General features: G+C 32.6%; 1 pseudogene; it reads left to right on the top strand.

Moving 5' to 3' along the window:
* The window catches only part of LOC115967151, a 30068-nt pseudogene extending 21406 nt beyond the window's left edge, over window positions 1-8662 (top strand).
* Window positions 8663-14293: the final 5631 nt, after the last annotated feature.

Below are 14293 nucleotides of genomic sequence, written 5' to 3'. Positions count from 1 at the left end.
CGTGCATCCTGAAATCTTTTTTCGGTCTTGTTGGGATAAAGCCCTGCTGAGATCTCTCGAGTAACGGGGCTTTCCCCTTATTTTGTAGCCGATCATCTTCCAGGTGTTTATACTCCTCAATGCGCCTCATAAGCTGCCTCATTTCCTCAGGAGGTCTTTTCGTCAACGATTCCCGTAATTCAGAATCTTCAGGGAGCCCCATCCAAATGATCTCTTTTAGGAGACAATTTATAGTCTCAGTACACAAAGAAATGGAATGTTTGAGTACCCGAAGGCTGAAAATTGATCTGTTATGCACAAAATAATAATAATAATAATAATAATAATAATAATAATAATAATAATAACTGATCTGATAAATAGCTAGGTTGGCTCAACTACTTGGGAAAAAAAAACTTATTTATTATTTATTTTATTAAACAATCAGTCAAGCTTAACCTTTTAGACTTAATGTAAAGGCAAGCTTATGCTCAAAATATGACCATATAACTTGGGCAAAAAAAAAAACTTCTTTATTATTTATTTATTAAACATTCAATCAACCTCAACCCTTTTAAACTTGATGTAAAGGCAAGCTTATGCTCAAAATATGACATTATATTTGGGAGGAAGCTTATATGTGCAACTAATCGATAACCATGCAATACACAAAAAAGTTTATCAAATTATGATTTTTTTCCCTTTATTTTACTATTTTCTTTTCTTTTTTTCTTAGAATTCTTTTACTATTTGTCCAACTATGAAATTTGATAATTATATTAATTACTAATAAAAATTTATTATAATCTATATATATATATATATATATAAAAAACCGAAACTTTTGAAACTCCCACATTTTTCCACATCAGCATTATTTAAAAAAATAAAGCTATTAAAAAAATAAAACCCTAAAAAAAATATAAAACTATTAATACATCAGCATTATTTTTGGCAGCCATACTCTAATTCTCAGGATTTTGAAGCAAACGCGGCCACAGTCCTCATCGTCCTCCTCAGCGCACTCATATGTGCTTTGGTTCTCCACTCCGCCATTCACTGCTTCCTACGTGGTGGTGGTGGTGGTGGCAATAATCACCAACAACCACTACCCTAAAACCAACAACAACAACAAGCCACAGTCCTCATTGTTCTCCTCTGTGCACTCATATGTGTTTTGGTTCTCAACTCCGCTAATTACTTGTGTTTTCTCCCAATGGGTAACCAGAGGCTATAAAATGCATGAGAGACACTAACACAAAGTACAATCAAAGTAATTAGCATCGTTATATCTTATATTTAGAGTTCAGCATGCATTGAGTATCAATAAAGCCATTAGGTTTATGTGGGCTAATATACTGCATATTTTTCTTATCTAGAGAGTCAAGGTTCATATGGAGTATTTGGGTTATCTTTCACGTCCATAGAATAAACACAAAAGTATGGACACAATAAGGTGGGTAATTATGTACACAGGACAGGTCCTAAGTGCAATACATTCTCCACTTTGCTGTTATTGTCAATTCTCCAACCTATGTTCAAGATGGCTTTTTTGAGCATGACAAATACAATCTACTAATATGCAGGCTGAACAATGGGTTAATAATATGACCAAAGCTGCAGAGAATGAACCGCCAGAAGTAGAATCAGAGGGTCAACCTTATAGGTCAGTCCGTATAAGTGTATAACCATCTTTGCTGTCTCTTATAGCTATTAATGTTGATGGGAAATTGTTAGTTGTTCACCACAACCCTTCACATTTTCCTGTAGGCTTGGATTGGGTGCAAAGGTCTCACGCCAAGCCAAATTTGGACCTTCAAACGACCCACTTGAAAAGAAACTACGTGCTAAGTTAAACACTGGAAAAAGAAAAGCTGCTATTATTGCCAAGGAATATACTCCATCTGCTAGAGATGGAGGTGATAATATGAGGATGACGATTTAGACAGCAGAACAAATGCATTTGACAAGAAGCGAGCAAGAGCTCCTATGACTGTATGTTCACAGGCAAATAAAAAACATAACTATTTTTCCGTGTCTGTGGAGTCCTTGAGGGTTCTGTCTCTTTTGTTATCTGTCACATATACTTTTTTTTTTTTTTGGGAATGTCACATATACTCTTCCTGTGGAAGATTTGATTCTATTGAATTAATTTTATATAAAATATTCATTAGAGGTGTTAACTTTTCATTGTATTGTGGTTCATCTATTTGATTTTTAAATAGTTTTTATGTTCGTATTTGTGATTAAAATGAGCCGCACTCACAACCATTTTTGACAATTTTGAGTCCAACCTTAGGAACAAACTCTGGTAGCCATGGCATGACTCCACCGTGTAGGTTAACCCTATCCTCTAAGAACTTTCCCGTGCATCGCACGAATTAGCGACTAGTTGTGTTAATAAATAAAACTATCTATTTTATTATTTAAAGAAAGAATAGCGTAAGTTATTAAGCTAAAATTATCATAAAATATTACAACCATACATCCATGGTACAAGATTTTATAGTTTTTCCCCCCCATTTATGACCCAAAAAAAAAAAAATATATATATATATATATACATTGCTCTTTGCTCACTTTTCTAAAGATCTGAGACACTTCCACGTGATACTCATCTTTCTTCCTTTAAAGAAAGAATCAAAAAGGTCTCCTTTTAATTAAAGAACAAGGAACTGCGTGTTCCATGTTAGAATAGTTCTGGTGCCACAGTTATTTCCCAGTCGACTCCGTGTCGGAATCTGTGGACCTTATTAATTAACATTGGCGCGTTTATATAATTATTATGTTCATTTATAGTACTATTAGGGCAAGAAATATATATATATATATATATATATATATATATATTGTTCACATTTTTCAACAATGACTTCCTTTTTTTGGTAAATTTTATCAACAATGACTTCAAAATGATATATGAGAACAGAATCTTGGAAACTTTTTCAATATAGTAACGTCACTACCTTCCACGTGAATATATATAATAAGTCTTTCCCATTTCCCATGTGAGTTTAATTAATATTAATAAAATCTAATGTTTTTCGAAGAGTTTGAAAATTAACATTTCCAAAAGATTGGGAGTAACATAGTATATAATAATCTTTTCCAAATTATTTTGTAAAAATAAGAGTTTTATGCCTTAGTAATATTATCTAAAGAGTAAATTTTAATTTTCTTGATTAAATTCATATTTAATAACAATTATATATTTAAATTTAATTAAAGAATTTAAAGTACAACATCTAAGAATTTGGTTTGTCCTTATATGAGAATAATAAAGAACTTTGTTTTTAGATACTAATGATTATTTCAGTATCATGGTATATTCGTTCTTCTTTGTTTTTCTCTTCTCTCATTGAATTATTAGTACCACCTTGTCCAAAAATGTTAAATCCTAGATATACAAGTTGACATCCAACAGCCATTTAACTTTTGAACATTAGAAATTCATACAGAGAAACATATAACTTTAAAGTTTGTTGATCTTATTTGCATTTTTTTGAACCAAATTCATTCATTGAAAATGTTACTTCTATTTGATTATCTGTGATCCATGCTATTGCATAAACAGCATGAAGAAAACTAGAAAAGTCCTATCATATGATTTAACTTCATAAGTTTAGGAAATTTCAAAAAGTATTTCACAATAATTGTGTTGGCAAGATTTACTCATTCTCAATTGGGTCTATCACTAACATTACTGTTTTACCTACCTACCAATAACAATTTGTCACTTCAACAATTGTGAATTTTTTTTTTTTTTTTTTTGTGTTCTTAATCTTATCATAATTTCATTGGTTGTAGGGCATAGGGTATAATATGTTTGTCACTAGCATTTGCGTGGCAGCTCTATACCATATTTATTCTCGTTTGACTCCATGAATCAGTCCCTGGAATCCGCTATAGCAGATAAATGCAACTTGCAATAGTTTCTTTTGGTTAGTACAAAACCCCTGTTGTTGTTGTTGTTGTTGTTGTTATTATTATTATTTTACTTTTTGTCAATAAATATTATAAAAGCACAAGATAAAATATATTTAATATTTTATTAGATTATATTTTATTTTCTAAACTTTACTTTTTTAAAAGTCAAATTGTAATCACTTTTTTTTTAAAGGGTAAATTCCATTCATACTCCTTGAGGTTTGGGCTAATGTCATCTAGGTCCAAAACTAACCAATTTGGTCCTTAAAGCTAATTTAGTCCCTAAAACAGTTAAGAAAAAATAACTAACTATTTAGGGACTAAGTTGGCTTTAGGGACCAAATTGGTTAGTTTTTAAAAGTCTTGAACTTGATTGGCATTAGCCTAAACCTCAAGGTATGTTAGTAGAATTTACAATTTTTTTTAATAAGTTACACATGCACTCTATAAGTCCTGATCTAATAACTTCATGTTTTCACCCTCCACTAAATACTTATAAACGGAGTAGGTGCCAATTGATCAATTAGAGTTCATTAGCTTGCAAATATCAAGAAAAATACACCCACCCACAATATATTTTGTGTAAAAGCCAACAAATTGTTGAAAGGCATATTTTTCCTTTTGAAAAGTATTATATATTATAATTCATAATTGAATATTTATTATTGTTATAACGTACAAGGCTCCTTTTTTTCATGATTCTTTAACTTGTGGGTTGTTAATATTTGTATCTCAATAAAAAATACAATTTTTTAAAAATAATTATCTTGATTATATATAATAATTAGTACATAATAAAAGTAGTTCTTTTTAAATAATATTATATATATATATAAAGTAAAATCCATATTTGATATTTCACAATTCTACTTTAACAACACGGAGACAAATTTAAATTGTATTCTCATTTCCCTAGTTAACATTCAATTGCATTTGTTCTAATAATGTGTTGCACAATTCTCACAACTTACTAAATTTAACAAGAAGTAGGACTAATACAAATTGTGTTCCCCAATTAACATTCAATAAAATTAGGCCAAATGACAAAGGTCTTACCCATAATGCATAGGAGGGTGATAATGTGTTATTATATACAACACCAACGCCTTAGTCCCAAATTTTTGGATCAGCTATGGATACTCAATAAATTAGTTAAGATCAATGACATGTTTTCTCTTCCTCAATTCTATACCATCTTAAGTCATAATTTATTACTATATGCAGGTCCAAAACTAGAGAAGTTGCTTGCCCTATTCCCTGTATTATACAATTCAGGGGGTACGTGTATCATTCTAATTATTAATGGAGGTAGGACGCTGGACCTCATATTCAAAACCCTATGTGATCGTGATACCATGTGTCATGCTAAATCATTGACAAATATAGAGTGGTTCTTGGTGTTCACATGCTTAGCAATACTTATAGCCCAACTACCAAACTTGAACTCTATAGCTTGGGTGCCTTTAATTGGGGCCATCACAGTCGTTCTATATTCTACTTTGATTTGGGCTCTCTCAATTACCAAAGATAGGCCCATTGGCATATCCTACGGTCAATCTGAAAAATTGAAATCTAACATGGAAAAATTCAGTGATGTGTTGAATGCACTTGGGATCATTGCCCTTGCATTCAAAGGACATAATGTTATCCTTGAGATACAGGTTAGAATCTCCAATATCCTTTTTTTTTTTTTTTTTTTTTTTTTTTTTTTTTTCAGGTTCCAATGATAGTTTAATGTTTTTTATGTTAGTGATTTGAACTCCACCTCTTCCTCTCTCAATATTTATCTAATAAAAAGAATCCTTTTCCTTTTCAAAAAGTTTAGAATTACGCTTTTTTTTTTTTTTTGGTTTTAGGGTAAACAATGGTTTACGAATATATTATTCACATAGAATTTCATAACTTGTCAAATTGGTAATTTGTAATTAGTGTGTGAAAATAATTTTTTATGAATGAATCCACGTGAAAATAATGTCAGACAAATTTTAATTTTTAGTGATAACTGTGTTATACCATATCTCTTTGCTTTTGGGGTAAGATATGCTTCAACAGTTGCGAGCTATTTAAGTCAAGGTTTGTGCCTTTGCCCAACTTTAGGATCCAACATGAGAGTATCCAACTATGTAACAACTATGTAAGAAAGCTCAGCCCAGCCTAAACTTGTGACCCTTTTAGATTCAATAGAACTTGGACATGTCAAAATCCTAACATATGAAACTCTATATAAGGATATGTACTCATGCAACATTTTTTTTTATTGAGTACTCACACAACACTTCAACTTAAAGGTTGGAAAAAATGTCTAAGAGATTTTGCAATGCACAGAGAAACTAATAAAAGATCACCAGCCCTTCCCCAATGGGGGTACCTCACTACAACTCCTTTGGGAGAGGAGGATTCTTTGGTTAGGGAAGATAAATTTTAAATGATGTGACAGTCTATATATCTTCATTATTGGGTTAATCGGGTTAACTTCTCTACATACTCCCTTTTATAACGTGGGGGTTCCATAGTCTTTGAACTTACACCTTATAAGAAATATATATATAGGGTTGAGTTTAAGTTACACCTGGTGTAACTTTAAAGAATGTTACACTACTCAATATTTTTTAATTGGATGCTAATATTGACAAATCCAACGTTAGATTACATTATCATCTTCATATATTTTCCATGCTTGCAAAATTTTAAGGTGATCAAAGATTAATAGCCATGTCATCAATCAAATGTTAAAATTCAAGTTTTTGTAGTTTAAAATAATGTATAAAAGATGAGTTTATGGATCAAATAGTAAATAATATCTGATTGATGTGAACATGGGCATGCGTGTTAAGAACATATAAAATATGTAATTCAACGGTTGAATTTTCAAAATATTAATTCAATAACAAGTTATTGGGTGATGTAACATTGCTTAGAGTTATACCAGGTGTAACTTGAATCCAACCCACATATATATATATATATATATATATATATACACACCCTCTCACTAGAAATCTACCATTCAAGGGAAAGGAGGGAGGAGTCTGCCCTATATAATAGTGATGCACTATTATAAAAATAAACCAAACTATGCTTTAAAAGAATAGATACATTTGTCATCTCGATTTGAATGTAATTTTCTGTTAAAATGTCTTTAATTTTGCAGGGAGCATTGCCTTCAAGTCCAAAACAAACATCCTATAAGTCAATGTGCACAGGGGTGACAATATCATACATAGTAATCGCTATGTGCCAATATCCCCTTGCAATAGCTGGATTTTGGGCTTATGGAAACAAGGTAAGCAAATCTTCTTTTTTTGAACTTATTGTGATTTGATATATACTTTCCTAAGAAAGATATTTATTTTATATCATCGTAATTTTTTCATCAGTCAAATAAGTTCGTGTTTGAGACTGGTTTAAAAATGCACTTTTAGAATATAAACTTTTTAGAAAGGGAAATTTAAAAAATCCCACTTCTTTTTAGGAATAGACGTACTGTTTCTCGAATAATCCATTTAAAAAAAAATGTCAAAGTGCAAAAACACCACTGAGGTTTAGGTCAATTGTAAATGTTAGTGTACATTTAATTTGAATTTCAAACCCTTGAGGTATTACATTTCTATCCAAATTGACTCCCATGTTAAGCTTCTATCTGTTTCAGCAATTCATTCTTCATTTCTTTTTTTTTCTTTTTTTTTTCTTTTTTTTTTGAGATAAGAGATAGAAGCAATTCATTTCTTAACCCTCTCTCTCTTTGCCTACCTCTCCCATTTGCACTATTTCCCTCCCCTTGTTCCCTAGGGTGGCACTGGACGTTGGGCTTGGGCCCAACTAGACCTAAGGAACGCTCCTTCCACTATGGTCTACTTTGATGTCAATTGAGGTTAAAGGGTTTTGAAAATTTTAATTGTTTTGGGGTGTCTTGAACTTACAAATTGATAGTTTGGAAATTGGAGATAGATGATTTTGTTCTGACTATAAAATGCTTGAATTTACTGAAATTGGAGATTAATTTTGTATCACTTATACTTTAAAATAATTTTTTTTTAATAATAAACGTGGTCACATACAAGACGTACACGTGATTACAATTTGTTTCTCAGATGTATGAAAGTTCAACATAGAGGTAAATTTGGATACTTCTAAGATCTTAAGGGACTAAAAATTTAAATTGATAGTGCAAAGAATGTGTTAATTTGGATACTTGTAAGACTTTTTTTTTTTTTTTTTTTTCATTATTATTTTTTCTTTTTTATTTATGAATGACAGGTACCGTATAGTGGAGGACAAGGATTGTTGACTGCATTTTCACAAATCCACGGACCAAACACCTCGAAGTTAATTATGACTTCAATTTACCTTCTAGTATTGGTGAACTGTTCATGTACATTCCAAGTTTACGCCATGGTTGTTTTTGACAACTTGGAAGTTAGATACACAAGCAAGAAAAATCAGCCATGCCCATGGTGGGTTCGCACATTCCTTCGCATTTTCTATGGAGGGTTGGCTTTCTTTCTTTCTGTGACTTTTCCGTTTTTGGGAAGACAAGCACCTTTAGTTGGAGGTGCTACATTCATTACCTTTAACTTTTGCTTATCCATGTTTCATGTGGATTTCAATGAGGAAACCTCGACCAAATGGTTTGGTTTGGTTTATAAACATGGGATCAGGTTGCTTTGGCATTGTCTTGACTATTCTAATAGTTATTGCAGCGGCTTGGACCTTAGCTGAGAAAGGCCTAAAAGCCAACTTCTACAAGCCTTATTGACAGATACATTAGTAAGAAACTAAACCTATAACCATTTTGGATGTATATATGGGCCTCAGAGAATTACTTATTTGATTGGCCGTCTTGTGTTTCTTTTTTAGATAATTTCAACCTATGACGTTCACTCCTGATGATGATAGTTTTTTTTATCATTGGATCAAGATACCAATTAGTTTATATTAATTGTTCTTTATATAGGTATATACAAGGAAAGTTGTAAATTTTTTTTTTGGAGAAAAAGGTAAGTTGTAATATATTATATGGAAAATGGAGAGGATAACGATTGTATAAGATGCTGAGCAAGAGGTCAATTAGTTTTTTTAAGGGGTTTAACTCCTTTTTAATTTAAGTTCGACAAATTGTTATAATGCTTTCTGAACGTTAAAATCAATTAAAGTAACTATCTAAATGTGCATTTTGACCCACTTGACTATAAATACTAATTCGTGTTCATTTTGTAACTACTTTCTACAATTTATATTGAAATTCACAAGAACTCTCTCAAGATTACTACTTAAATAACACTTGGCTTAGTTGTATCCTGGGAACAAATTTGCAATAAGCTTGTAGTATATTTTGTGTGGGGTAAAAACTATCTATAGATAGCGAAGTGTTAGCGCCTCTAAACCCTTTTTTATCCAACTATTTAATGTTATTCCTTTATTGCATTATATACATATTCCCAACATTAACATTAAGAAAGGGGTTTTTTTTTTTTGAGGGTCAACATCAAGAAAGGTTGAAAATACAATCTTGCATTAAAGAGTCTTGTACAAAGTTGTCAATACTATATCAGAGGCAATGTTTTAGTACGAATTAATATTGGTGTACAGTTTTTATATTACCGTAATTTATATAAATAGAATTTAAAATACACATATTTCAATTCATAATAATCGAATATATATATATATGTGTGTGTGTGTGTGTGTACATACACGATTCTCTGTTACTCCTATAATTGATTTTATTTTTTGATAGAATAAATATGTTTTAATCCTAGGATATCTTAACCTAGTGATAACTTAAATATTGTATAAATTATAATCATTAAAAAGCAAGATACCATGAGCTATAGAAGCAAGAAAAAAGAACACAATCAAAGTGCTTTTCAGCCTAGCAAAGCTATTTCAGATAATATTTTGGTGGCTTTTGAGACCTTGCACCATATGAAGAATCAGAAGTTGAAGAAAGTGGGGTTCATGGCAAAAATTATGGAGAAAATGGGTTTTGTGAGAAGTGGGTATCCCTTATTTTTGAATGCATAAGCACGGTCTCTTACTCGATTCTAGTGAATGGAGAGCCAATGGGAGACATCAAGCCATCAAGGGGTATTCGCTAGGGTGATCCTTTATCCCCGTACCTCTTTTAGCTTTGTATGAAAGGGCTGAACAGATTATTGCAGAGGGCAGCAAGTGAGGATTCAATAAGGGGCTACTCTCTATGCAGATCGGGTCCAAGGGTGTCTCATCTATTTTTTTGCTGACGATAGCTTGTTGTTTTGTTGTGCTAATATGGCTGAACTTACCACAATCCATAATATATTAGCACTATATAAACAAGCTTCCGAAAAGCAACTTAATAGAGTGAAGACCACGCTATTCTTCAGCAAGGCAGTATTTGAGGACACAAAATCTCGGATTACAGGTTTCTTGGGAGTGTCAGAAGTCAAGGAATACGAGAAATAAAAAAGCAAGTCTGATTTATATCAAGGAGAGAGTTTGGAGTAAATTTCAGGGATGGAAGGAAAAATTATTGTTGCAAGTGGGTAGAGAGATTTTACTAAAAGCCGTGGTTCAAGCTATTCCAACTTTCTCCATAAGCTGTTTTAAATTGCCGGTTGGGCTGTGTAATGAGATTGAATCTTTGATTAGAAAATTTTGTTGGGGCCAAATTGGTGAACAAAGAAAAATCCATTGGAAAAAAAAAGGGAAACTCTTTGCAAACCAAAAACAGAGGGAGGGCTGGGATTTAAGGATTTGGTAAAATTTAATGAAGCGCTCCTTTCAAAACAGGTGTGGAGGTTGCTGCATGATCACAATTCTTTGTTCTTTTGAGTGTTCAAGGCAAAGTACTTCCCAATAGGGTCTGTTTTTTATGCTAAATCATTTGTGGGGCCATATGCGTGGTAGAGCATACTCAAAGCTAGGAAAGTGGTTGCTGCTGGTATGTTATGGAGGGTTGGGAGTGGTGAGAGTATCCATATTTATGATGAAAATTGGCTTCCAGGTGGTACCTCTCCAAGGATATTGTCTCCACGGGTTAATGAAGTAGAAAATTCTACGGTGGCGTGCTTGATAGATCCTACATCAAAAGGATGGAACAACCTTCTGATTGATCAATATTCTTTGCCTTTTGAAGCTCAGCGTATTAAAGCAATCCCATTATGTGCTTTGAGGAAAGAAGATTGTCTGACCTGGTCTCGCACCAGGGGAGGGGAGTATTTGGTAAAAACTAGATACGAACTATTGTGTGAGGAAGATAGTGCAGTGTTAGCATCCAGTTCAGATGTGACAGCGATAAGGAAATTTTGGTCTCAGATTTGGAAGCTTAAAGTGCCCCACAAGGTTAGAATTTTTCTTTGGAAGGCCTACTCTGATGTTCTACCTACTTTACAAAATTTGAAAAAAGAAAAATTTGGAGGTTGCGGATTGTAGCTTCTGTTCAAGTGCCCAAGAGCAGTGGCGATTCTAGGAATTTTGTCCAGGGTGTTCCTATTCCACATTGAAAAAATTTTGGGTCATTTCAGTCTATTTCGTGTGTTTCGGTAAATACCGGCCAAAATTCAAGATTTGGCCTTAAAAAAAAAAAAAAAAAAATTCTTAAAACCAAAACAAATTTGCATTCTGTACACCGAAAAACCTCAAAAGGAAAAAAAAAATGAAAAGAAAAGAAATGAATAAAGGTACATGTACAATAAACTAAAAGTTCATTTGAAATATTAATAAAATTATTAATTATTATTGTTTAGTTGTTTCATAAATTTGTTTGTCTTTTATAAAGTATAATTTGTTGTATTGTTGTTTCATTAATTATTGTTTGGCCTAACATAATTTAATTTATTTGTCTTTTATAATGTATTAGTTAATTAAATTATTAATTATTGGTGTTTAGTTGCTTCATTAATTTTTTCTCATGTCTTTCTCTCATTAGTTTTTTAGCCTAACATGTCTTTCTCTCATTGGTAGAAAATCTACCAACTATCTTCAAAAGTTATTATTTTTTTCATCTCATTAGTTCCTAGGCAGGTTGTATACAGTTGGCTTGCACTTTAGTATGAGACTTGCATGCAAAATAAAACATCAACTCAAACTAAAAATAAAAAAATCCGGATCTCTCTCTTCTTGTCTTTATAGTTTCCACTTTTCACTTCTCACTTTTCAAGCTCTCTCTGGTCTCCAGTCTCAAAACTCTTCTCCAGTTGCCCCTGTCATCACCATGTCTCTACCTCACTCTCTTTCCACCATGTCTCAACCTCTATTGGTTTACTAATGGAGTACCAACGCCTTATGGCAATACAACGAAGCTGGGCTTTTTTGTTTTTTGGGCTTGTTCTGTTACAATTTTTTATTTTTTATTTTTAGATTTTAGTTCAAAATTTGTTTGGCATAAAAATTATGAGGGTGTTCTTGATAGGGCTTGAGGGTGTTCCTTTTGTTTTTGAAGGGTAAACAAATACATTTTTTTTTTTTAAATTATTATATATAATTTTTTTTTTCAAGTTAGGATGTTCCAAGAACACCCTGGACTCTGAGTGGTGTCACCACTGCCTAAGAGACAACGTTACATGCTCTTTGGGGGTGTTCAGCACTTCGATAGGTGTGGGATTCAGGCTTCAGTTGGTTCATAAAAGATTACCCAAGAGCTCCCACGTTCATGGATGTAGTGGAGGTGGTGGGATAGCATTCACAAAGGATGGACTTATTTGCCTCAGTGCCCTGGTTCGTGTGGTGTCTTAGAAATAAATTGAGAAGGAAGGAATGTTTCATACCTGATACAAAAGTTTTTGAGCATGCAAGAGCTTATTTACTGGAGTTTCAGCACCGGCCTCAGTTCGTATTTGTTGCAGTAAGTCCTTAGGTAAAAGAGCCAAAGTGGCTTCCTCCAACTCGTGGTGGGATTAAAACTAATTATAATGGGGCTACCTTTGTTGATTCGGGTGAAGCTGGGATTGGGGTGGTTGTAAGGTTGGATAGCGGCAAAGTGTTAGCAGCTCTCTCGGAGAAAATTGCCATACCTTCTTCAGTAGTCGTGTTGGAGGCTCTAGCAGCACGGTGGGCAGCTCAATTCGTGGTTGAACTTGGCTTACATCAGTCCATTTTTGAAGGGGATTCAGAGTTGGTCTACAAGGCACTCATTTCTGATTCCTCTCCTTGGTCTAGTATTGACCATATTATTAAAGACACTCTGTCTATTGCGAGTTCCCAAAGAACTTATTCCTTCTCTCATACTAGAAAGCTAGGCAAATCCGTTGCTCATGCCTTAGCTAGGAGAGCTAGGTCTTCTTTTCCTTTGTTAGTTTGGATGGAGGATGTTTTGCTAAATATTTTTTGTTTTGTATCATCTGACTTTCCTTAGTCTTATTTAAATAAAAGATCGACCATGTTTCTAAAAAAAAAAAATTCCCCAACCTTGTATGCAAAGGTATGCGTCACAAATGCAAATGCAATCTTGAACATACTTTCCTGTGATTCATACCTTTACTGGCCCCATACTTTAAAAAATAAATGATACCACATCATCCTAACACAAAGACAAAACCCTCATAAAAAAAAGAATTGAATATCGACCAATAAGACTCTTTACATCTTGGTAGTTTTTAAAATAATGCATCACATAAAACCAAAAAAGAAAGAAAAAATAGATACATTGCATTGAAATTTGATATGAGCAAGACTTATGACTAGGTGGAGTAGTAATTTATAAATTAAAAACATAATAGAAATAATTGGTTTCTAGTTTACACACCAAAATAGATTAAGCTGAAACTTTCTTACTCTATATTAATAAACAGAGTCAAAGAGTTTTATCTAGACATGGTAATACGGGTTAGAATTTTTTGACCCGACTTGAAAAATACTTAACCCGAACCTGATTTTTTTGACTTGAAGGAAAAATGGGTTGACCCGTGACCCGACCTACGTTTTTTGCAGGTCAACCCAACCCGCGATCCGAACCCAAACCAATTTTTAAAACTCTTTTTTTGGTAAAAAAATAATAAAAATACGACAATATTGGTTTAATTGTTTATTGTGAGCTTTAAGAAAACAATTGAGACATTTACATAACTGCATGTAAATTAATTGAAAGATGAATGGTTAAGCATTCTGTAATGAGTAAAGATTTTTAGATTTCAAATAACAAAGTATATGCCAAGATAATCTTGTTACAGTAGAGTAAAAAACATAGATTTAAAATTGTAGACATGTGTGAGAAACATTCACTAGTGTGAAAATAGTGAAGCCAAAATATCAAATTAATATAAATTATGAATGCTTAGACCTATTTTTTAACAATTTATGTCCAAAATAAACGGCTTTCAAAATAAATTATGATATTTCCTAGAGTGTGTGTTGCATAACAATGATATGATATTCATAAAAGAGACTATGTATAAATAAGTACAATCAA

The sequence above is a fragment of the Quercus lobata genome, chromosome 11, assembly GCF_001633185.2.
Source record: "Quercus lobata isolate SW786 chromosome 11, ValleyOak3.0 Primary Assembly, whole genome shotgun sequence".
Taxonomy (NCBI): Eukaryota; Viridiplantae; Streptophyta; class Magnoliopsida; order Fagales; family Fagaceae; genus Quercus; species Quercus lobata.
The sequence above is the reverse complement of the archived record's forward strand: the minus strand, read 5'-3'. Positions and strand labels throughout refer to the sequence as shown.